A 26,181-nucleotide genomic window follows, 5' to 3' on the forward strand; every position below is an offset into this window, starting at 1 on the left:
AAGAAGAATTCGAATTTTCTCGCCAATTTAGGCTAAACTTTCTTGAATAGAAACTACACTTTACGACAACACTTTTCCTTCCATTACTTAATACTTGCATTTCGAGACATTTGGTCTTAAAATTTTGAAGGTAAGTTTGTTAATTTTACTTACTAGTTTGATCTTTAAAATTTGTAATGAACTAAATGTTTAAAATTGTTTTTAACTTTAATTTCGAGGTCTTATGGTTTGGAATTAACTTTTAATGTTCTAATATGTTTACTTCTGTTTTTGAAACTGAAATGAGAGTGTAGGGGATATGTCTTCTAAAGTAAGCATCTCGTTCAGATTAATTGTTTTCCTTAATAGACACATTAATTTTAAGATTATTTGCTATTTTGTTTTGTTTAACAAGATTCTCGGCTTAAATGGACTAATGCCTTTATTAGGATTGAGTATTAATTTTGACTTATGGTTTGAATCTAGCAAATAATTTCATGCTTACTTGGAAGCAGATGAAACACTCTCTTAATTAAGTTATTGTTAATTGATGGTAGGTTAGTTTATCCCCTTGATAAGTCGATTAATCTTCGGTCAATGACAATAACTACTTTTCAATATTTAGAATTTACTTTTGGTTTTGGGATTTTTTGCGATTTAAGATTTTTCTTTGATTTTGAAACAAGAAGTTGAAATTACTATTTAAAAAGTCATTAAATTCTACTATATTTTTTTTCATTCTTGCTTTTAAATTGATTTTGTGTTCCTTAATATATGGAAAATTTAATTATAAATTATTATGAATTAAAGTAGTATTATATAGCCCAGAAATGTTTAATTAAAATAAGAAGCATTTACTTTCAAAATTATTTATTGCATGTTCAAAATGAACAACATATTTAACAATTACATTATTTGAAATAATTAAATAATAAAATAATATTTTTAATAATACTAAACAAACCTTTAGACGCCAATGCCTTTAATTCTGGGCGGGTACAAATTTTTCAGGGTCTTGAAATTAAGAGATAATGCATTATGAAGCTTCGCAGTAAAGCAAAAATGAGTTACATTAGTATATATATTTTCTGATTTATCATCGCAATTGTTTTTACGCATATAAATAATAGTTTACTTCTATTGATATCAAAGTTTTACTCTTGAAAGTGTGTTTAATTGTAACGAAACTTTGATAAGACTGTAACAAATGTTACGGCAAACTAGAAGTTTAGTTTATTGATTACGGCAAAGCACTCAAGGGCTATCTTCCTTAAGGGAGGGATGCCTTCGTGGAGGACTTTTTAAGGAAAACTGGCTCGTATACACGTTACACATGGGGAAAACCACAAAAACACCCATGCAGCCAGCCCGTTCGCGGGATTCGAACCTCGCAAACTAGAAGTTTTTATGTTTATTATCTATATCTGCCTTGAACTACAACAATTTGTAATTTTTACACATTATAATTTTCGTATTTCGTACCCTCAAGGGAATTATATATTGCAACTACTGCATTTTCATTCCCGCAAGTGTAATATTGAATCATTCCCGTAATAAATTCCACCCCGCAAATTCCGCGATTGATCAGACTCTTGTGTATTTTTAATTGCATCCAAATATTTAATACACGACTATGCGGTGATGATATTTAATTAAAAGAAAAATTCAGTTTTTATACAGTATCGTTTTCACGTATAACGGCCAAGTATCATTTAAGGGACAAACGAAAGGTATTCTTCAGGGAAAAAAATCAGTTTCAGATACTTTGCATTTTGCATTTCACTCTTTGCGTTCTTTCTCGGTGACATGATGGGCTGAATATGGTTCTCGGAACTTATCCTAGATGTAAAGTGAATGGGCGCCAGCGTGTTTTGCATAGAAAGGTTTTCCATGAAGACAACACTCCATGCATAAGTCCCGCAAGTTCCTCGCGTGATCAGATTCATTTTTACAGTGGCTGGAAGTGAGCCATCAGTATTAGTTTGATTTAAAAAGTGCTGATAGCTTAAGAACTCAAATTCAGACTTAATAATAGATGCAGCTACTACTAACAATTGTAAACACAGAAATATCCTATATTTTAGGAGCGAGTATCGTCTGCTTATACTTGTACATAAATAGTTGAGCCAACACCTATTCAATTTTACCAGTTATTTATATATCAATCGGATTTTTAAGTAAATACACCTTGCAAGTGCTAAATACATTTGAAAAATCTATTACGAACGCAACAGAATTTCCTAGCAGCATATAAACTGAGGCGAGAATATCAGAATATCCAGTGGTATTTGAGCAGAAATTTCAAGCTTATATAAATGAAGAACCGTTATTTCTTTTATATGCGAATTTTAAGTTTTGATGCATTAAAATGAAGTCTTTAATAACAATTTACCTTTACTTCTTAATATAAAAGCCCTTGAATGGTTTAATAGACATATTATTGAGCAGGAATATTTACTAGAATAAATTCTAAAGTACTTAAATTTACAAGTAAAATTACTGATTGTATTTTCATCAAAAATTGTAAAAAATAATATTGTCTTGAGAAGTTGACACGATTTCATATGCAGTTTGTTTCAAAGTTTTCGACCTCCTACTTTTTTTTTAAAGTGTACATTAAATACGTAAATATCCTAATAATTAACACTCTTTATTATTTAAAGCTTGTCTTCTTAGAAATTATATATCTCTGAGAAGATATGCGTTAGACTGTTATGAATATGATGTTTGCCATCATTTAAGAATTTCTGTAAGAAAAATTGAAATATGTAGTTGCATCAAATACTGTTAAAATTGCCGCCCAACCGGAATAGTGATTAGTGACGCTGATTACCATACCAAAAAGCACGGACTTGAAACCCGGAGAAGGCATGGATATTTGTAAATGTATAGTGCCTGTGCGGCATGGAGACACTCTAAATATGCTTCGAGCAGAAAGTCCTTCAGTATTAGGGGAGGGACTGAGCAAAGTCGTAACTGTTACCTGTATAAGATCTTATCAACGACAGACGCAATCTTGAGTCCATAGCAAGCTGAATTGCGTGGGTTCTCTGTGAGATAGACAAGCGAGATTGGTAACAACAACAGAACTGTTAAAACTAAGAATTAAGCTAATATGTTAGTAAAGGACAGCTTCCGTTCATCTTTTATGCTTCTTTCCTGAAATTACGTTTCCTACTTTTATGCGTGAAGCTACTGTGCAATTTAATAACAAACACATATTATTACATTGTATCATAGTTTCCTGTTAAAAATTAACAATAAACAATTCGAAATTCTAACAATTCTAATCAGAAACTAGTAAATTATATTACAAAGAATGAAAACGTTTCTTTCAGCATCCTTGTGGTGCAAACGGTGCTAACAGTGGTTATTAAGAGACACGGTGTTCGGATTTGGGAGAGGGCGGCATATAGAGTGCTTTAACTACTCATGGCCTAATATTATTCACAACTGCAACTTCAATTAAAGTGCTGGACGATAATTTGCTACAGATTTCGATTAATTGAAGAAGTTCCTTGTGATTTCCGTTAATCGATTTAAAGAGGGCGGCAAGGAATTAGATGGAAATATTTATTTGCCGAAAATAATAAAGCCAATAATTTGTAGAGAGTTTCAGTGACCTTTTGTTTACACTATTCGTATGCTTAATGTACTTCAGTTGTCATCTTTTTTAGATGAATTATTTGCTTCCGCTGCAAAATAATAAAATAATAACTTATTTTCTAGTAGATTCTTTAATATATTATCTTCTTTGAAACCAATAGTTAGAATTCTATTCAACTTCGAAGGCCTATAAAATGAAGAAAAAGTCGTATCATCAGTTAAAGAAGTGCTATAAGCCTGTAGTCTATCAGCCTTTGATTATTATTCTAAGTCTATTTTGGTTTACTTCCTTTTAAGTTTTAGTCATATTTATCTTTTACCTACACTTATTCTGAGGCTAGCGAGCTTTCGCTTTCAAAACAGAATTCAAAGTTGAAAGTTACTAGTATACAGACGAAAAGAAAAATCAGCTCAAATTACGTCTTATGCATTGTCTACGCCCCAACTGCAAGTTTTTGTTCTCCTTTATGTTAGTATACATATATATACATATATGAATGACTCATTAGTATATATATATGTTAGCGTTTTACGTATAAAAGTTGTAATTCTGAATAATAAACTACGCCAAGACAAAATATATAGCAAGCATATCTTGGAATACACACGCGTGGACACACATACCCGTGTATGTATTGTAGAGACATTAGGTATTTTGGAAACAGGAAAGATGAAAAATATGCAACACCTTCGCCGTGAATCGAACAGCGGACCTCTGGAATAAGCGTACAACGTGCAGACCACCACACCACGAAGGCATAACAATAAGGGGGAAGAAATACCTTATATACTCCCCCTTTTAAAGCGCGACTGGGTTTTAGGGGACCCAATCACCAAATCCTGGGTGAGGAGAAATACCAAACTCAACCCTTTTAGTTCGGGCGCCGCTGTAGAGACATTAGGTATTTGCTTATAGCACGCTTTCAACTGATGATATGATTCGTCATTTTATAGGATTTGAACTTGACGCTTTATCATTTATAGCTCTTATATGATATTGCGAACGATGTTATAAGCATCAGACATGCCATAAATGCAAACTAATGTATGCATTACATAACCTTCTGTAACATAATTAGCACATATCATAAAATATAAAAAGATTATTAGAAGATACCTATCTTTTTCTTGTAATTTGATCCAAACCTTTTTACAAATTATGTATAAAAGAGCCAATAACTGCTTGGAATTTTAATCGTAATTTACATAATTTTCTAATTAAAAAATTTATGTAAGCTGTATAAGTGTTCAGGCGCTCAAATATTTCATAATTTTTATTCTATCGTTCTCTCTAAATAATCTATAATGTCATGTATCATTTTTTGATTTAAATTTACTTACTGAGCACAACCTATTGCTTTTTCCTGGCGAAGAAATAGATTTAACTAAGTGCCTTTCATATAAATGAATATAGAATTACTTATTTATTTTATCATACTTTTTAATAATTTAATTTAGAATTTCTGATGCGTTTGTCAAAAGTCTCCCTTTTTTAATATTGAAAGCTTACATACAAATATGCATTGCGATCAAAAATGTGTTTTCGAAAGATTCCCTTTATAGTTCCAGAAACTTTAGAAAATTCACTTAATAGGGTCGTCACAGCAATTGGCAGGCAAATGCCCATTCTACGTTCTCCTTTTTCATAGAGTCAAAGCAATGCTGAAAGAGTAGAAAAAGACATAGAGAAAAATTCAATATTAAGTCAAAACCGGACAGTAAGTTTTTTTTATACATAATATCAACTTTTGCTTCATCCATCAATGTCGTACACAGAAACTCTCAAAGAGTTTTTCCACAACTTTCCTAACTTTTAGCTGAGTTAGCTCTTAGACAACGTTAAGTAAAACCGAAAGTATCACTGCAATCATTTAATACAACATTGACGACAAAAATCGCTAGAAAACTAACTCAACTGTAAACTCTATTTAAAATATATAACACTGCTTATGATATCCTTTAAAATAATTAAATCCTTATTTATAATTACGATTGCAATGATAATTGAATTACATTTTCAACACTGATAAGGAACTTACCAATTTCTACTGAGTTTAACATCTTCGATGCACAAACACATTTAACGCCAAAATGTGTTTATAAATCGTGCATTCATTATAATGCGATTGTCTGTAAAAATAAGAATTTAGACTGTCTTCCGAAAATAAAGTAAAAATCTAATAGCATATTTCACTTATAATTAGTGTGATGGAGTAAATTATTATCAGTATTGTATCCTTTCAGATTCAGCCAGAATTAAATGAAGGTTACCATTTCATGATCATTTCACTCAAATGCTGTCAGGTTGTATGAGAGGAACTTGACTACCGCTTTGATATTTATTGTGCGATTGTCAAGTAAAATGTCACACATAGGACATTTATAACATAGCCACATAAATTTCAGGACATATTCTTCTATCTGTGTATGTATATTTAACACGCGTTATTAAAACTTTTTGTTTCTATAAGCTTTGAATGTACACATTGTTTTAGGCTTACCTTATATTTTAAAGATTTTTACTGCTACAAAATATTGAGTTAACAATCAATACTGAATTCAAATATAACTCACGAATAATATACTTTCATTATTCAAAATACTTACGTAAAAGAAATACACTCATGTCCATAAATTAAGGATAATTCGGAGTCACGAGGAAATCGAACTCTAAAATAAATATATCACCTGTAAAATCACTACACACATCTTCAAGAAGCATATGCAAATTTCAGGAAGTAACCAGATGACACCGATGGTACGTCACAATGACGAGAGTGTAAGAGAGTGATATAGAAGGAATACAGTCAAAGAAGTAGAATTGTTCGCAGGCGCTTTATAAGCATTTCAGTGCAATAACCGAATAGTTATGACACAAAGGACGCATTTGGATGATTTTTTATGTGGTAGAATTATCGGGCGTCTGGAATTTGGGCGTACCCAACTGGAAGTATCAGACGAACTTGGAATTGCCCAGAGTGTCATCTCCAGGCTTTGGCAACGATTCCAAGATGATGGTAATGTGAGTAGACGTTACAGCACAGGCCGCCCCAGAGTTACAACGCCGAATGAGGACCGGTATTTGGCAGTTACTGCCAAAAGAAACAGGCGGAGCACAGCCTCAAACCTGTCTCGTCAGCTCTCTTCAGCCACTGGTACGACAATTTCAAGGCAGACCGTGTACAGACGCTTAGGGGAGATTGGTCTATATGCTCGTAGACCTGTCAGATGCGTTCCACTTACTGCAACTCACTGTCGCCTGCGGTTAGCCTGGAGTAGAGACCATGCATTGTGTACACCGCAGCAGTGAGCTTGTGTGATGTTTTCCGACAAGTCCAGGTTTAACTTGCAGTCTGATTCTCGCCGGACTTTCACATGGAGAGCTTCAGGTACTCGTTACCACCAAGAAAACATCATTGAACGACACCGTTACGGTGGTGCAGGAGTGCTCGTTTGGGGTGGAATTATTCTGGGTTCCAGAACTGACCTGCATGTTTAAATTGGAACCATGACAAGCCAAATCTATCGGGACGTCATTCTGGAACAACATGTACGTTTGTTTCGGGGCGCCATGGGCGCACAATTTGTGTTTATGGATGACAACGCCCGTCCTCACCGTGTAAACATCGTAAGCGAATGCCTTCAATCGGAGGATAACGCCCGTATGGACTGGCCAGCATTCTCACCGGACTTGAATCCAGTAGAGCACGTGTGGGACATGCTTGGCCGACAAGTGGCAGCCCCTCAACCTCCTCCTACATGTCTACCGGAACTTCAGAGAGCATTGCTTTTTGAGTGGTGTAATATCCCCCAAGATCAAATCGATAATTTGATACTCGGCATGCCTAGGCGTTGTGCGGACTGTATTGCATCGTCTGGGAGACATACAATGTATTAACAATCATACCAACCATGTAATATTGTTTTTTTGTAAATAGGGTTTTTTTTTTGTAATTTGCTCCAGGAAGAAAAAATCGCTAATTTTTTAATAATATCAAACATATAGCATCTTTTTTTGCTCTTTACCTTTTGTTTAATAAATAAGCTTTACAAATAAGTCAAATTTGTTTTGCTTCTAACTCTTCCTTTACCTGATTTTGCATTACCCTTAATTTATGGACATGAGTGTAATTACGCAAATTGATTTACAAAAATTACGAAGATTAGATTCTAAAATTCTTCTCATACGCACTTGCAGTTTAAAAGCAGATTGCACGATTTCAGGGGCTGAGATTTGCATTATTTATTTTACAGCTGTACATATCGTACTTATTTTGTATTCTTTGTACTAAAATGAGCAGAGTACTGAATACAGGATGCTTTCATTTTCGGTCTTTAGTTCGGCGCAATCAATGAAATATGCGTGTGAACCCACTTTGAAAAGTGTTTATTTAATTGTTATGCTAACCAGATCATTATCATTTCATTTTCCTATGTGATGTTTGTTTTGACGTAAATGTAATGCAAATTAGCAAAACATACGAATTTTATGCCATTATGAGAAGAATATATAATAGTTAATGTTACTTGAACCATGACTATGCTTGATTCAGTGACAAGCTCCTAAACTACTCTTTAGAAGATTAACTACATTATTCATTTTAACTGCTTCATGTAATGTAGTTGCATTTTCTATAGCTTGTGCATATGTAATGCAAATATTTATCTATTTCTTTTCCATTAATTAAATTTGGATTTTCAACAGTGTTTTAGAGATAAAACTTTACATGCGCATTTCATATCAGAAAGATAAGCGTTATTTAATCATTATTTTAGTTTAATCATTTATTACCGAGATGAGCACATTACGAGTTTCAAATAAGCTTTCCCAGGATAGAATGAACATTTTATTTGACTACAAAAGCCTCTTTATCTTATTGCCAATCCGTAGAGAGAAATATTATTTTTATAATTAAAAAAAAAAGAAAACCCTAAAATTAATGAAATAATAAACTCAATAAAACTTTAGTTTGCTTTTCAGATACTTTGGATATTTTTCTCAATGAGGTCTCTCTGAAAACCCAAAGCTTTTCAATGGCCAAGTAATTAAAATCACTGCATATTGGTAATTCCATTTAATGCTTGTTTCTTTGGAAAGCGATATTTTTTCGTTCCACTTTGCGTAAGCACCATAGCGTAAGCATCATGCAACTTCGTGTATATAACGTTCTTTCTGGAAGTAATATCCCTAAAGCTGCAAACTATGTGAGGTAACATTGCTAACAAGCAAAATTGTATGTCTAAAGTTTCTTTTCTTACTTCTTTTTAAAAGTAAAACTTTAAACTGAAAATTTTCATACAATGATTTAAGTAAAAAGGCTAAAACTGATTGGTTAATTTATTATGGAAAACCTCTTGAGAGTCAGTTGCCCAGGGACTGAATTGCGTTATTTAATTTTCTAAGCTTCATCCCTGTTTTTTCCCCAAAATCTGCTGTACGTGATGAATGCTTTCATATAAATCGATTTTAAGCGAAAATGCCTGTAGTATATTCTATCGAAGTAAGAATGGCAGAAAAAAAAATTAGCGTTATTAGCTTCACAAATAAAATTTTTAGCTTCATTAAAATTCAAAATTATTATGAATAATCAGTTAGATATTAATGCATTGTATACTAAATTCATTCATGCTTTACTAAAATTAGTTTAATGGCTTTATTTAATTTTTAATTTGTTTGATTTCATTCTAACGATTTAAAATTTACAGAGCTTATATTCAAAATATATTTCATGACTTCTACCTACAGTATTACCTGTACCTATGAAGTTATGTGAAATAAAAATTGTACAGTTCAGACGAGAACTTTTCACCTCTGGTGTTCCGGTTTAGATCTTTAGTAATTAGATCTCTGTTAGTATATTATATCTCTGTTAAAGACATACAAAATATTAATTGATCTCATTCTAAATAAGCTGTATGTAAGGAGTTAATTCTGCGCATGGTTATCATTCAATTAAGTGCTTCTCTCCATGCGTACTATAAATATAATACTAGAGTCATTAGTGTCATTTCGCTTTAGAATATTCTTCAGATAGACGGAGTGTCTTTGCGCAATTAGTTAAGTAATCCTATCAATTAGTCATTAAATGAAATGTATCTATCAACATTCTTTCAATAGTGAATTATATTATTTACCGCTTTAACTTTAGGAAATGCTGTGCTACACACATTTGTCTATCATACACTGTCAAGACGTCAGCTAGAATGATGTTATTTTCCATTATAGTTCATTTTTAAATATGCTGCAACTATAGTTACTGTGAAATAATATTTTTTGCATTAGCTGAAACAATTTTTACAAAACTAACTTCCTTAACTTTTACACATAATTAATTTTAGGATTATTCAGAACTGCCTTCTAGATATTTATGAATAAGATATTTGAACAATGAAAGCGAACAGTATATTTAAGTGCTTAAAAAGGTATTCATCTAGAATGCGGCATTGACAAAAATGGGGTAAAATAGTTAAAATGGCAAATGAATGCTTCAGAAATTCAGTAACTGTTCATTTCCAAAGTAAATCTTTAACGTTATGCAAATAACTTTTATTGAGAATTTTCTAATCCTCTTAGACATTACAGTATAGCTGATGGTAGCTTTCTTAAACCTATGTCTTCCAGAAGCTTATATCTACGTACAATGTGGCTTAATATGAATAATAACGCAGCTTATGTTTCTAAGGATAGAATTAGTAATCCGCTTTAAAAGTTTCTTGCGAATTAATACAGTTTTTAGCCTTCTCAATTGAAAGGGGGCCCACCAGCGGCCGAGCGGTAAAGTCGCTGAACACTGGTAGTTCGGTCCGAGGTTCGAATCCCGCGAACGGGCTGGCTGCATGGGCGCTTTCGTGGTTTTCCCCATGTGTAACGTGTATACGAGCCAGTTTCCCTTAGAAAGTCCTCCACGAAAGGCATCCCTCCCCTTAGGCAGATAGCCCTCGTGTGCTTTGCCATAATTAAATACACCAACACCAATTGAAAGGAATTCTTAGACAGCGATAATAAAAGGGCAAGATATTATTTCTGCACGCAAAAATGTCTAATTAATTTACGTTCCGAAATATAAAAATTCATTTTGCGATATTTAATCGATAGTACTTTAGATGAAACCTAGAAAAATGAAATTAATTTATAAATATTTTCTTTTAATGGGCTACATCAAATATTTAAATACTATCTAAGCCAGCTTTTTTAACTTTTCGGTACTTGAGAGCAAATCAATTTTCAATCACAATTTTCATCACGTCTTCCTCAGACAATAACAATGCAATTCCTCAGACAATAACGTGTTTTTATTACTTTGACATTGAAGTTATATTACAACCTTAATTACAAATTTTACAAATTACCAAGAATAAGTAAATTTATTGCTGCATGATAACACCGATCTGCTGCATTCACAAAACCAGAATTGATATCTTTCTATTGCTCTCTGTCTTACGTACACCATATCGGACATTTTCCTCATATCGGCCTCGCAAGAAGTGTCGATTTATCGAATGTTCTCGAACGTCTGCGCGACAGCGATGCTGCTGCCTATAAATGCTACATCACGTTTAGGTCCAACCGTCTCAAGAGTGTCGATCCTACTACCGCTATTGTATTTATCATGAATCTGTATATTGTAAATTACATGTTAATTGCAATTCAAGGTATTAAATATTACAGAAAATAGATTTACCCAGGATCACGGATAGATTTTAAAGTGTGCATTAGGCGATATTGAAGTATCAACAAATGCACAGACGAGCGTAGTTCCCAAAATAAAAACAAGAAAATATTCTCAAGAATACTTAAATGCTTGGTTTCCCATCGTTGAAGCAAATGAAGAAGAAAGGCGCCCTGTCTCTCATTTGCTCAAACATTTTGGCAGCAGATTACATGAAATCCAATAAACTTAAACGGTATTTTTAAGGGGCATAGAAATGGAGAAAGATATGAAACTTTTTTAGTTTAGTATTGATAAGTTAATTAATGAAAACATTTTGCAGCACTCATACAATGCTATTTATACGTATATTATATCAGCGTAAAGTGTGTATTTTATTTTCTATTATGTCAGAATTTCTTTTGTTCTGCTTTCCTTTCAGTAAATTAATAATAATTTTTTTAATAATATTTTCTCTTCGATATGCTCGCCCCCCCCATTAGTGTTATCACGCTCTCCTAGAAAGGTCGCGCCCACAGGTAGAAAATCTCTGACCTAGCAGAAATATGCCTTTATGAAAGACTTTTCAAGGGAAAACAGGCCGTATTCATGTTATACATAGCGAAACGACAAAAACACTCATGCAACCAGATTTGATCTCACATCAAACTACCAATTGTCAACTATCATAGAACTTTCCACTTTGCCGCCCAGTCGGTATGGTGGTGAAGGAAGCTGACTGCGATGCCGAAGGGCCTGGGATCGAATCCCAGAGAAAGCATGGTTGTAAACTGTCCGTCCCTTCATAGGAAAGGCGATGGTGGCCCACCTATTGGGTGCCTCCATAATAAAGAGACCACCACAACTGGCTTTGTATAGATTAATGGACTGGGTTATATTTGTAATTGTTCACAATCTGCCATTGGAAAAAAATAGAACTTTCCAAACATTTCACCGTCGATCCCTATGCATACAGTTACATAATTTATGTATTATATAATTTAAAACTATCCGCATATTCGAAAAAGTAAAAAAGGCACCCTTTAGGATAGATAAGAAAAAAGATAACGTTAGGGAAAAGATAACCTTAGGGCTGAAAATAAGCCATTAATAAAATAATATGTGTATATAAACATTTCAATTTACATTATGAATAAATATACAGTTATATAACCCCCCCCAAAAAAACAACTTCATAATTTTCGTCGACTCAACAAAACTTCGATTTTGAGATAATTAAGTGTAACTAAATAAGAGGGATAGTTTGTTAATTTGTTTAAAAGCTTTTTAGTTAAATTTTATTACGAATGGTGCAACATTAAGTTCAAAATTCAATTTGTAAGATAACGATGCTTCATTAATTATGAGTCAATTTATGTACCGCTATAAATGAAAAATATTGAATTTCTTGAGAGTTCAATTGTTTCCTTCTTGTTCTGTCCCCTTTCAGATGTACCTCTACGGGAGAAAATTACTCTACAGAATCACAACCGTCAGGTCCAACTTGGGATACATCAAGGAACTGGCAAGAGCAGGCTAATACATCGCCTGTTGAAAACCAGTATAACCGCAAAGCTCCAAAGTTCCTTCTTATTCTGATTTGTTGCTGTACTGTAACTTCTCTACTCTAGAACTGTGGTCTAAAATTGCAGTTGTGTACTCATGAAGCCATGTTATCTGTCTCATGAAGCCATGTTATCTTCTGCTTAACATCGAGCATGCTACTGCGTTTAATCTTTCTTGCAGCAAAATACGCATTAGCCTTTTCATAAATCATATTCATAAATTAGCGTCAAACATTATTGTCAGTTTCACAAATCAGTGTCAAACATTAAATGTGATAAAGTAGAAATTCAGTATACAATAATGTTGAAGCTCGACAAAGGAGGCTGCTTTTAACTTACATGAGAAATCTACGATGGATGCATTAACAGGATTCAAACCTGGTTTCGGAGGTGGAAGCTAAAGAACAGGATATTCGAAATTTCTTCACGGGAAAGCTTGCCTTCATATCCATACGGTAATATCTTATAAACAGGATTTTTGACCGTTGAACAAAAAGGCTTAAAGCTATAATCTATTTTCTGTCACTTCGGTGACAAGAATGTGGGCTGTTATTGCGTCGCATCACATTCTATGACAAAAAGAATTCCTGTCTAACATAATGTCACATTCATATCAGCAGAAATCACAACATGAGCCGCTATGGAAAATATCGAACAAGCATTGCATACATGAAAGGATTCTTGACATTTTGACATTGAAGTGTATGTTTTGTACTGCTGGACCGAGGCCAAAATATTCCTACAGTTATTGGGCTCAGAGTTCCACTCTAATCAGCATATCCACTTGACATCTTTGCAAAGGGTTCTTATAGTGCCCAGAAATTGCAAATGGAGTACGACAACAGCGTGTCTATAACCCAATGATCTTGGCAGGAGGCCTCGCTTTATTTTAAGGTTATGGCGACTTAGATGAAAAAGCATCTATAACCTCTTTTCAAGTTAACAAAAAGGTTGACCGATTTAATATTTCCAATTTTAATAAGAACACAACACATGCAATTTTTTTCACCAACAGAAAAATATAACAGAACTTTCCAGATACTTGATAACCATTTAGAATTACAAATAAAGCACTCAGGTGTAAAAGGAAGGAAATATTCTATGTAAATTTTACAGAAGATTTTAGTTAAATAATCAAAATCTGGGAGATATTCATATTTAAATAGTTATTGCTATAATTATTTCCGTATGGAAAGTGGAGAAATTTCTGTACAAAAATTGTAAAACCTTCTTTTATTTTCCAAATTTATTCTGAAATAATGACGATTAAATGATAAACAAGCTGCTTAATATAGCAGCAACTGTTCGTTGTTGATTTTATTGTTACTGAACATTAAATTAATTCATTTATCCAACATTTATTTTTTCTACAATACGGGACAGTTATTTTGTATAGTCCTTCAAGACTGTCTTCCTGGAAAAGGTACTTTAACGGAAACTTCTCGAAGAAAAATTAAGTCATATTTGCTTAAACAAAACTTGCTAACTAAACAGCACTTTCATCTGAGAATCGCCCCCCAGACTGAACTACAAATGTGGATTTTAATAGCTCAGTTACTGGTGGGCTTGTTTTTATCACATTTCTTACATCAAATACATTATACGTTGAGAAAAACAAAACGTTTTGCCTCGACTGATGATTTGAAACACAGAAAGTTAATATATTATGTTCATTACAATATTTTTCAGTATTGACTTGCATATGTATTGCAAGTGCCCATATAATTATTCAAAAAAATATTCCCATAACCGTATGATTATTTGACATCTCTAATGTATTCTCAACGAATTTTAAGCACAAAATTATCAGTAATAAACTTAAGAAATTACATGAAATAATAGTAACACGGAAAAGTATCAAAGAAAAACGAAAACTCGATTATTAATTTTGGTTGAGTTACAGAAAGTGCCACGGGAATTTCCTAGAAATAAGAATAAATAAAAGTAGGAAATTCCAGTTACTTCATTTTATCATCTAAGGAATTATGGATACGTTCCAAAACATATGTCCTTCCGACGAAAGGCAGTCGAGCGTGTGATGCAGTCTTAAATGATTTTTCAACTTTGTACGTCATAAAAGTCGTTTAATACAGCCTTGGCCGTCAAGAACATTCAAAAATTCAAAATATGGATTTTGCTTTTAAAAGCTGAGATTACATTTTTATTACAAAAAATGGTACTTAATTTTTCTGAAAAAAAAAAAAGATTTCAGTCATATCAAAGGAATATTTTCATATATTCAAACATGCATTTATCCCTCCCCCCTTTCAGTTTATCAGCTTATTCCAGAAAGTTCAGTTTTAATTTCTGTTTTCCTTTTTATAATTCAGTAAAATGTAAACAGAGTGCCTGTAGATTTATTAAGAAACAAAAACAAAAATATATCCTCCTTAAATTTATGTTCATTAGAAATCATCATTTTACTATACTTTAATTATACATTAAAAAAAATAAATAAAATTTCTAAAATGTATGTTCCAGACTGAGCAGCAATAGTTTGAGGTATTATTTGCCATTTATGTCACAGTTTTATCAGCAATAGCTTGAGGTATTATTTGTCACGCAATTGTGTTGCAACAATTAATTACACGAAAACTGAATAACAGACCGTTAAATTTTATGAATAAAACCTGGAGGTAAATTGGCAAAATTTCGCTATTGTGTAAATCTAAAATCAATTCATTATTTTCACTTTCTAATACACATCTTTTTCAGTACTTCCTTTTCATTGCTAAAATATTTCTTTTGTGAGATATAAAAAATTTTGTTCTACATTCATTATAATTAAAAAGCAAGTTTCTTTATTATTAAACATAATTTATAAAAATATCTTTTTATAATTACAAAGAATTAAAACACATATGTTTCATTATTTCGTTCTGTTTTAACATTATTCGGTGTAAAAAATTATAAATACATTCATTTTATCATTACACATAATAAGGTATAACTAATACAAATATTTCATATTTCCGCTGGATTCTTAGATTTGGATTATTTTATTGGCATAATAAACTCGATGGTCATTAGCATTCTCAACCTGGTTGGCTGAATCGTTGACCAATTATATAGTTTAGGCATAATCGACTGACCACTGTACTGAGTTCGTTCTGTAATGAAATTTGTATTTCCCGGTAGCTGATGTTTTGGTTATTGCAGCAGAGACATTCTAGTAATGCACTTACCTGCTGCGATTTCCGATTAAAACAAAAGACAACAATTGACGCCAAATTCAAAATTAGGTCCATGTCCTAGGTATAGTGTCGAAAGTTGAAAATAAATTTCGCAATCCATCGCAATTATAATCAGCGCTATTCAAGCCTTTTTATTTACTTGAACTAAGTAAAGGCAATATTATAATCACGAAAAATTTCGGGTACGCTATTTTAAAAAATATATATACTTTTTGACCTCTCTCGAGTCCATTTGAAAGATTTTTGCGTGATATCTTCGGGTACAGACAAAATAAAGAACTGTTTATTCCAAAAGTCATTGTAAAATGGATTCTAAATCGATTTTTTCGTAACGTCGGTGCATTAGTACGTTTGTATATATCTCGCATAACTCAACAACAATTAGTCGTAAAGTTCTGAAATTTTGTATATCAGACTGCTATAACATCTAATTATGCACCTCTCTTTTTTGTTGCAATCGACCGCACCTCAAACGTGTATATATATGTATACCCTCTTACTCACCAGGTGAAATCTGTGTTTTTATTCTTATGTGTTGGTAAATTGTACATTTTTTTGCTTTAAAAGTGATTGAATTATATTGTTTTTGCTTTCCGGGTAAGGTTTTTATGCCTTTTGTTAATCTGCACGCAATAGTTGAAGAATCATCAACAATTTAAATGTGTTTGGCAGCGACCAGCCCTAACCTGGTGGCTGTTTGTTTACATTTGAAACTCTCCGCAGTGTAGAGAAGTAAGTAAGTTTGTGCCTCAACTTCATTTTTTGTTTGCCCAACGGCACAAGAAATTAACTTACGTCGTTAAAATTTATGTGCGTTACGTTAAAATTTATGTGCACCAAAATATTTCTGCCCATTGCTCAAATTGCTTGTTTCGCGTAGTAACTGTAATTTCAACTGAAAAAAAAAAAAAAAAAAAAAAAGTTTTTAACTGTTTTTAACTGTATTTTGTGTTTTAAGTTTGATTATATTTTAAAGTATTTTAACGAAGATATTTTAAGTTTTTACGTATTCGAGGAAATAAGTTAACATGTACTGCAGCAAAAAGTGTGCATAATTTAATATCTTCATTTGAGAGGGTTTCAAAGTTTGTAAAACCAAGTAAATTTATGCAACATTTTACACTTAGAAAACTTGAAAAATAAGAATAAAATGTTTTGTAACGGAAATCCAAGTCATATTACAACATATTCCAGCTTTTTATTTATGAGCAAATTCAGTTCAAAGAAAAAGAAAGAGATTTTTAAATATTACCACAATTATATACTAAGTGTATTTAAAGGATATACACCTCTGAATCAAATGGTTGCACAATGGGCTACGAAAGAAAGTCTAAAATTCGAAACTGAAATTAAATGCTTACTTATGTGAATTTATAATGTTCATTTATTTTATTTTTATAAATCTAAATAAATTATGCAGCTGTTCATTCATGATTAGAGCCGTTCAAGTTACAAAATTGTAATTAATACCTACGCAAGGGATTTTCCCCCTTCCGTACTGCGTACCTTCGTTGCTAAGTTAACACGTTGAGTGCCACGTCAGTCACCGGTAACTGACACTGAACTTTTCCTTCTGGCCACGTCAGTCACCGGTGACTAACACTGAACTTTCCGTTCAGATCGCGTCAGTCGCCGGTGATTGACAGTGACAAACACGATATAAAACTTTAAAAAAATATTATTTTAATTACATGATTTTTAATGGATTTTATTGAAATAGAGCAAAAACGATTTTCTCCGCAGGTATCACAAAATGTGGCAACATGATTAGTCACTGTTCTGGACATTTCGCTACCACACTGAGCCGTATTTTCTTCATACCATAATTTACAATATCTTCGTGCAGTTAGTAATGCATATTTTTGGAGTTTGTGTCGTATATTTTTAGCAGAAAATGCAATACCGCTAGATGGAATGTCTTCGTCTCGACATTTTGTGAGGTGACATTCAACTGATACAACTGACACTTTCACGCTGTAGGTTAAAGAAAGATTTTTGCCTACCCTGGACAAAGCATCGAAGCGAACTAAACGCATATAAACATAAGGAATTTCTGATCTTTACTAACAAGTTTAGAAAAGCACTTGGCATTGTGATATAGAAATAACAATCATGCTTCTAAGCAGCGTGCGTGGCCTGGTGAAAATTTTCTGAGGAATTCGCATCTGTAAAGTGTATACGAGTTAGTCTTTGTTAGCAATCCCTCCATGATGGCATTCTTTTCCTGAGGCAGATAGCCCTCGCGTGCTTTACGTAATGAACTAAAACCCCCAAATCAAACCTTATAAATTCGCGTGGCACTCAAAGTCCTATTGCATGGCTGGCTGAAATTGGGAGATTTGGAGTTCGACGACGAGAATATTGCTGGTTTTCATGCTTCCTCCTCCAATAATTACCCAATAATTATCGAAGTGACACCTGAACTGAAATTTGGAGGACGATAATTCATTAATACTTTGATTTGGAAAATGGATCTCCTCCTTCCCAACTGCTTTTTAAGTGGGGTAAAATGTAAGGAATTTTCTCCTTTCTTGCTATGTGCCATCGTAATGTACATAATTAAAAGCCCACTCGGCTAGTATTCGGGAGATCTGGAGTCTGAATCCTAGAGAAGGCATTGCTCATTTTTCATATATAATACTTCGAAATAACTCTGATGTTTCTACAACTGAAGTTAAACGAGTTTTCCTAATACACTCCTAAATGCTTATCTAAATGCATAGTTATATCTTTAAAAGAAATATTGCACAGAAAATAATTTCTTATTTTAAATGAATTAATAAAATAAAACATCGAATTATAGATTGTAATTGAATACTGATACATTCACTGAGAGTAACTGAGGACATTACTGCTATTTAAATAGCTTTCTTTGCGTTTCACTACAAAACCGTTCTGACTTTTCAACACTTACATGTGTTTAGTAATTATCAGTTCAAGGAAAAGAGAACATAAATTTATATAAACAAAAATAATTAATATTACTTTACAACTATTTCGTATTTGTAGATTAATACGACACAAATTGGCGCACTTTGCTCGAAGTTAAATACTTAGAACAGAGATTTAATCCTGTTCGCAGTAGCTGTAGAGAAACTAAATCTAACAGCTGAAAGACAGCATTTTAAAGTTTTTCGCATTACTTAACATTCCAAATGAAATAGTTTCAATATAAATTTATGTATGAGGTATTTGATGTCTTATAAGACGTCTTTTAGCATAAACTATTCAATACCGTTTAAGCTAAATATCTTTCTCATACAATTGACAGGTCACTTGACAGCCAAGCGTAGCAAAAGGAATAGATCATCATTAAGAATGAATGCTATCATAAGATATAACTGCATTTTCCCTCCTGTTCATTTTTTATTTAAACAATCATTATCGCATTTTCACATTTTTCTGGAACAAACGCTCCTAGAAGAAAGAGAAATTTTGAAAGGACAGAAATTCAAACTCACAATTGTTTTTGAAGAGCTAAAATAATTCCTAGTATTGAAATTATGCAAAATTCAGAACATTTCTTCTAGAGAACGAATTAAGACTGAAAGAGTAATTTTCGGATTGGCATGCTTTTGGTTTCGTTTGTTAACCTCTGAATTCTTTTTAAAATCTGCTTGTAGTTGCAATTTTGTAAAAATTAGTTCTTTTAGAATAAGAAATTGAAGAGAATGATGCATGAGCCAGTCTCAGGTTTGATAATGATTAATTCTAAAGTTCAGATTCATAAGCGTTTTTGTGCATATTAACATTCGACCATTTTCAAAATCATTCTGATTTTGTGATTTTGTAAAAATAAGTCTGCTGCCTTTTCATATCACACAACTACCACTTCGACACTAACTTCGGTACCACATGCATTCAGAAATATCGTCGCCCGGCAAATTTTCAAAATTCTGAGAACGGTTCTTAGTGTCATGGAAAAAGATCTTACATTTAACTTTCAAATTATAATAGAATATTGCATATCAGTGGAAGAAACTAGGCTGAAGAACGTACGTACTTGGTAATTTTTATATTTATTATAACTTACCTAATTTATATCGTACTAGTAATATGCTGAATTAATAATTTTATTATTAGTAGCTTTTAAAAAACTTGGCATCATTAATATAATCAACAAAATATTCTTCTGAAACTATTTATTATTCACATAGCCTACAGGGGAAAAAATCCTATTTATGCATCACTTCAGAAGAGGATTTGCTTGATTCCTTGTATGTTCCTCTAAACATACACGCTTTATCTTCAAGCAAATAGCCCTCAATATTTTTAATTAAAATCATTCATTTATAACTGTTTAAAAACAATTAAATTTCAGAAAATTATGCAAGCTTAATCTTCAAGCAAAGAGCCTTCAATATTTACTTTTGTTTTGATTAAAATCGTTAATTTATAAGTTTGAAAAAAAAATTAAATTTCAGAAAGAATATTCATTTATCCCTTATAATTATTTCCTTATCACTCCAAAATATGACAGCACGTCTTTCAAAATTCAAAACACAAATTCTCGAAAGTAATTCCACATAAGGAAAGCTTTGCTTTCTTTACAGACCAGCTTTACATTAGAACTTAACCAGAACTAGACAGGAAATGTCGTTCCAAGTCTTCGGGATTAGTGTCGGCTGAATACACTTACCAATCCACGTCACGCGCATCGAATGCTCTATTTTATCACTTTTAAAGAACGATTTGATTTGACACTCCCTAATTCCCCATTACGGTTTGCCCTCGCTAGACAAAGGAAGAATGTTTTTGGAAAAAAGCCAGTTTGGAAAAACAGTTTTTGAAAGATACGACCGAAATTCTGCTGAAGATAAACGTCGGACTACAATTATTATTACCCATTATTTCAAATAAACACACAGTGTAGGTTCATAAGTGATATGGGATGGGTTCGCAGGTGATATTCTTCATGATAAGTCGATTCTTCAATTTCTTAGCATTTTATGTGGTTTATGTGAGTCATTCATCCTTGAGAAAAATTATTTAAATTATAATGGAGGCATTTATTTTAAAACTAAAACAGCTGGTTTTTGCTTATTTTTAGCAGAGAGGAAAATATCACCCTTGCTCAAGGCTTGATTCCTTGTAATGTCCTGAAATGTCTGGTACGACTTGTCGAAATAATGGTTCTTTTATCTTTTAAAATATACAGGCAATAAAATCTGTCGTCTTATTTTTGAAAATTTTTGAGACAACCACGAAATTATTCTTTGAAAACATGTATATTATAAAACTCACCGTAAAAAGAATATAAGCTAATAAATTTCATCTAAAACCATCCCCTTTAAGAAAGCTCCAAAATTTCTAATTTAAAAATCACTTTTTTTAGTTTATTTAATGTTTAAAAACGCTTTTTACTTTGTATTGTCATTATTTTTGCTTCATACCATTTTGCAAATTTCCTTCCACTTAATTTTCTGTTTGCATTAAACATCCACGTGGTCTAGGAAATTTCCAATTTTTAGAGTGTTAGAATTGCTAGAATTGTTGTGTCAGATATTTGATTTATCTTTCAAATTATTCTTTGAAACATAGTGTATCATTGTAACAAGCGTCTAGAAAAAAAGTGTTTAGTTTGAAATTAAACATGATGAGGACAAAATACTTCTCAGAGTTTAGCTTGTGATTACTGGCCAGATATATAGCTCATTATATTACAAGAGTAAATTATGAGAGGCATGTCTTAATTCATAAGAAACTAAATTATTTAAGGTGATGCAGATTTTTCTTAGCAATTATAAGGTATTTTCTTCCCCCTTTCTGTGTGCCTTCTTATAATATTCAATATAATTTTAAGGAGGCTCATACACCTTAAACCCCTTATGTGCTTCGAATTATGTGACTGTTGCAAGAATTGAGATATTTTATTTATTTTAAAAGTAATTACCTCCAACTTTTTACAGCTGACTACAATGACGAATATTTTTTAAATTTAATCAGGTTTGTGACACAATTTTTCGTCATGTTTCCACCTTGCGCGCATGATATTTTAAAAATGGCTCATGGTACATACTTGAAATTTGATGGAATTCTTTATATGGGCACTATTTTCTAACTTAACCAAAACTCTGACGAATATTTTAATATTAAAAAATTTTATGCACGAAAACATTACATATTTTTTTAATAAAACACATTTTATAAACTCAACTCCAAATAAAATAAAAATGTAACATGAAATTCTCAGTTTTTTTTGGTTTACAGTAGTTTCCAAATGTTATAAAAGCTATATATAAACTATGGAATGAAATAATGCAACAAATAATTTTAAACTGTGCGCTCAAGGTGGAAACATAACGAAACTTTTTGTCACAAAGCGGATTAAATTATAAAAATATTTGTGGCAACACAAACGTTTTGATTACGATTTCAGAAAGCAGCTATATTATGTTGTCAGCCATAAAAAGTTGGAAGTAATTGCTTTTAAAATAAATAAGTTACCTCCATTCTTGCGACAGTCACGTATTCGAAGATCATAAGAGGTTTAAGGTGTATGAGCCCCTTTAAAGCAACTTTTGAAAACCAATAGAAATATCATCAAATTTTTTGTTAGTTCTTGTTGGAAAACTTCCATTTTTGCTACTATACTAAAACAAGCCGAAGTAGTTCTCTTCTTAAAGGAAAACAAGCCTTAGGATAATCCTCAATCATATAGACCAATATGCCTGCTACCTGCTTTTGGAAAGCTTCTAGAAAAATTAATACTATCATACAATATCACCTGCATATTAACAAAATCATTCACCCATATCAGTTTGCTTCATTATTAATAAATCAGTAAGTCATGCTTTCCAGAAATTACATCAAATATTACAAATAAACAGTAATCAAAATAAGCATTCTTTAATAATATCATTAGACATTTAAGCAGCTTTTGACTCTAAACGTTGGCCAGATGCAACACAAATCCTTAAATTCATCCATTGTCCAAATAAATAATTTCTGTCATTAAACACTTACTTCTATAACAGATTTCTACAATATACATCAAATAGTGGAATCAAATTATATAAAATTACATGAGGATGCCCACAAGGATCTTGTTTGAGTCCAGTTATTTGGAATTTATAGCAAATGAAATATTGAAACATTTTGACAATATCCTTCATACGCACGCACAAGCATATGCAGATGATTTCCTACTAATAGTACAAGGCAATAGTCGCAAGGATATAGAAGATAACTCCAAACAATTCCTACAAATCTTTAAACAATGGGCAAATAAATTCCAGTTAAAAATATCAATTCTGAAGAGTAAAGCTCTTTATATACCAAAACAGGGCACTAAGATAAGGAACCTTCGAAACCCAATTATCAAAATAGCACAAGATAAAATAGCAACAGTAAATTCACTACTTTACCTAGGTATCATGCTTGATAATAGACTTTCATGGCGTCAAAATATCAAATATATCAAAAATATCAAAAATAAACTTCTAATATTATCAACCTCAATAAAAATAATCACAGCAAGAAACTGGGGAATTTCTTCTCAATATCAGAAAATTTGGTATACAGCAGTAATAGATAAGATTCTTCTCCATGGCGCTTCTGCTTGGGGCACAGATCTAAACCAACATGCAAAAAGACAACTAACTTCAATACAACGGCTTTTTCTGCTATCAACAACAAAAGCATATAGAACAACACCTACCAGTTCTCTACAAATCATTTCAGGTATTCCACCAATTACTCTGACTTTACAGAAAGAAGCCGTTAAAACAAAAGTTGCAGGCCTACGACAAACAAGTACCTATAATTCTAATATCTATCATTTAATAGGATATGAAGAACTCAAACAAAATATAAACTTACATCCAAATCAATTATATTTAGAAAATTCAACAGTAAATTTAAACATTGATCATTTTCAAATTCAAATTTTTACAGATGGATGAAAAACAGAGTTAGGAGTAGGAAATACTTATTGCGTTTTCAGAAACAATAATCTTATACAAACCTGGAAAACAAAATTGAATCATACAAATTCGGTATTTCAAGCAGAACTATTGGCTATAAGAGAAGCAATAACATAGTATGCAAAGCAATTCTCAGTAACCTGTGACCAATAATTTCTGACAGTGCCTCAAGTATTCAAGCATAAGTAGCTGGTCATAATCGCTCTCCTTTAGTTCAAGATATATAATCTTTACTCACATATTTTCCAACTGGACAAAAACCTTAACTACATTGGACAAGTGCCCATGTAGGAACATTGGGCAACGAAATGGCAGATAGCTTGACAAAAGAGGCAGCAAATGGTACTACAACAACAATAACCTATTTACCAAATCCATTATCACTTTTAAAATCAAGACTCGAACAAAACTTAATTTCTCAATGGAAACTCATGTGGTCACAAGATAATACGGGCAGACGAACTTTTATGTTTCTACCAAAACCAACACGAAACTTAGTAACAAAAAATAATGTAATAACATATCTTCTAACAGCACATGGACCCTTCATTTCATATCTTTTTCGTTTCGGCTTGTATCATATAGACAACTGCATATGCGGATCAACATAAATAACAGATCAATACCTGTTTGAATGTACAATCACTAAAGACCTCCACTTTTGTCCTTTCATAAGTGAAAATGCCTAAGGATGGTTCAAATAACTCCTCAGAAGTAAACCTCTCCGAAAAAGCGTCAAAATTTAATGGAATATCTCATAGAAAATTGTGGTAATCTAAAGGCAGCATAAATTAAGGCATCACAATTCCACATCAGCATTATTTCGACATAATTAGCATCACTTCAAGGCAGCACAACTTCAATCAACGAATATGAAGCTTACTCCAGACTATAAAATTTATCAGAGCTTTATCAGAACTTACTTCAGACTAAGTACAACAGATAAATAAACTTTAACAGACTTATGAACTGTGAACGTTTATAAATAGTGAACTATTTATGAATTATAAACTATTTATCAACTGTGAACTATTATTACATTTTAACAAATCATAAAATCCTGTATTATTTATTATGTATATAACCAAAATTTTATTGTATCCTAAACCTTTATTTGTATTCTACATTATGCATTTTATATTCTATGTACGTACCATCAAAATTTCTGTTAATAATTATATGAATCCTGTCAATGTATGTCAAAATTAAGTATACATCAAAATCAAATTTTTATTGTAATATAACATTTTAAATAAACGTGCTTCCACTGAGTGAGCAATAAAGCTGAAAATCCTCATGGCGGCACAGCTGCTCACCCAGTGGTCTCCGGTCTCCTGTATGTCTTCTTGGTGTAACGGTAGCACACTCGGCGTGTATTGCAGAGGTTCAGGTTCGAGTTCCGGGGACAGAATTCTCATATTTCATGTCTCCTGCTTCAAAATAACCTAATAATTCTACAACCGGACGAATAATAAACAAATAATTTTAATAAAGCTATATATATATTAAGTACTTTCGACAGGGAATCTTTTAGACGGATTTAGGTAATATGAGATTTTCTGAAGCTAGAAACGCGAGCATTCATCTATATCGATGGCTGGGTTTGCTTGTCCTTTACACCACCAAATTACGCTAATTTTTAAAAATTTTATCCTCGTCTGATAAGCAATGAAATATTACACAATAATTTAGAAATAGATAACACATATCATGGCTCTTGAATCAGCATAACTAGCATTTTATAGTAGCATTTTCTAGGGTACATTTTATTTAATTAAAGTCTTTTATTAATTTACTTCTTATATAAAATCATAACGTTTTCTTTAAATTGTTTGTATACACATGTCCTTTCCCTTTCAAAATGAATCTGGGGGAAAAACAAAATTGCAAATGAAGTCAAGAGCTTTTGTCACTCTGAGCTTCCGTTTGTCATTTTAGGTTAACAAACACTTTAGTTATAAATGCAAAATGAATACAGAAAAAATATTGAAGAAATATACTTAAATAAAATACTTTTTTTGCCATCATTATTTTTCCTTCAAAGGACGTAATTATTCTTGTTAAAATGAAAGAAGGCTTTTGGTAAAAAAATACGAATATTTCTTTAAATTTTATTCAGAATGCTTTAAATAAGCATTAGCAATATATTTAAAAATTAAATTTATTAAAATTAAATTTTATATTTAATTAATTAATTTCACCAATCTCGTTAAGCATTAACATAAATTTATTTCAAAATTTTCTTCTTTTATTGGTTATATTT

General features: G+C 32.1%; 1 long non-coding RNA gene across 1 annotated transcript in view; it reads left to right on the plus strand.

The window, feature by feature from the left end:
• The window catches only part of LOC118200765 (uncharacterized), a 131,965-nt gene extending 117,900 nt beyond the window's left edge, over window positions 1-14,065 (plus strand). The window contains exon 4 of the long non-coding RNA XR_015041202.1: window positions 12,685-14,065. This is a non-coding gene — a long non-coding RNA (uncharacterized LOC118200765). The remainder of the gene's footprint in view (window positions 1-12,684) is intronic.
• The last annotated feature ends 12,116 nt before the right edge of the window (window positions 14,066-26,181 follow it).

Source organism: Stegodyphus dumicola, chromosome 5 (assembly GCF_044657685.1).
Source record: "Stegodyphus dumicola isolate Sdum_Otavi_A_Nest chromosome 5, ASM4465768v1".
Taxonomy (NCBI): domain Eukaryota; kingdom Metazoa; phylum Arthropoda; class Arachnida; order Araneae; family Eresidae; genus Stegodyphus; species Stegodyphus dumicola.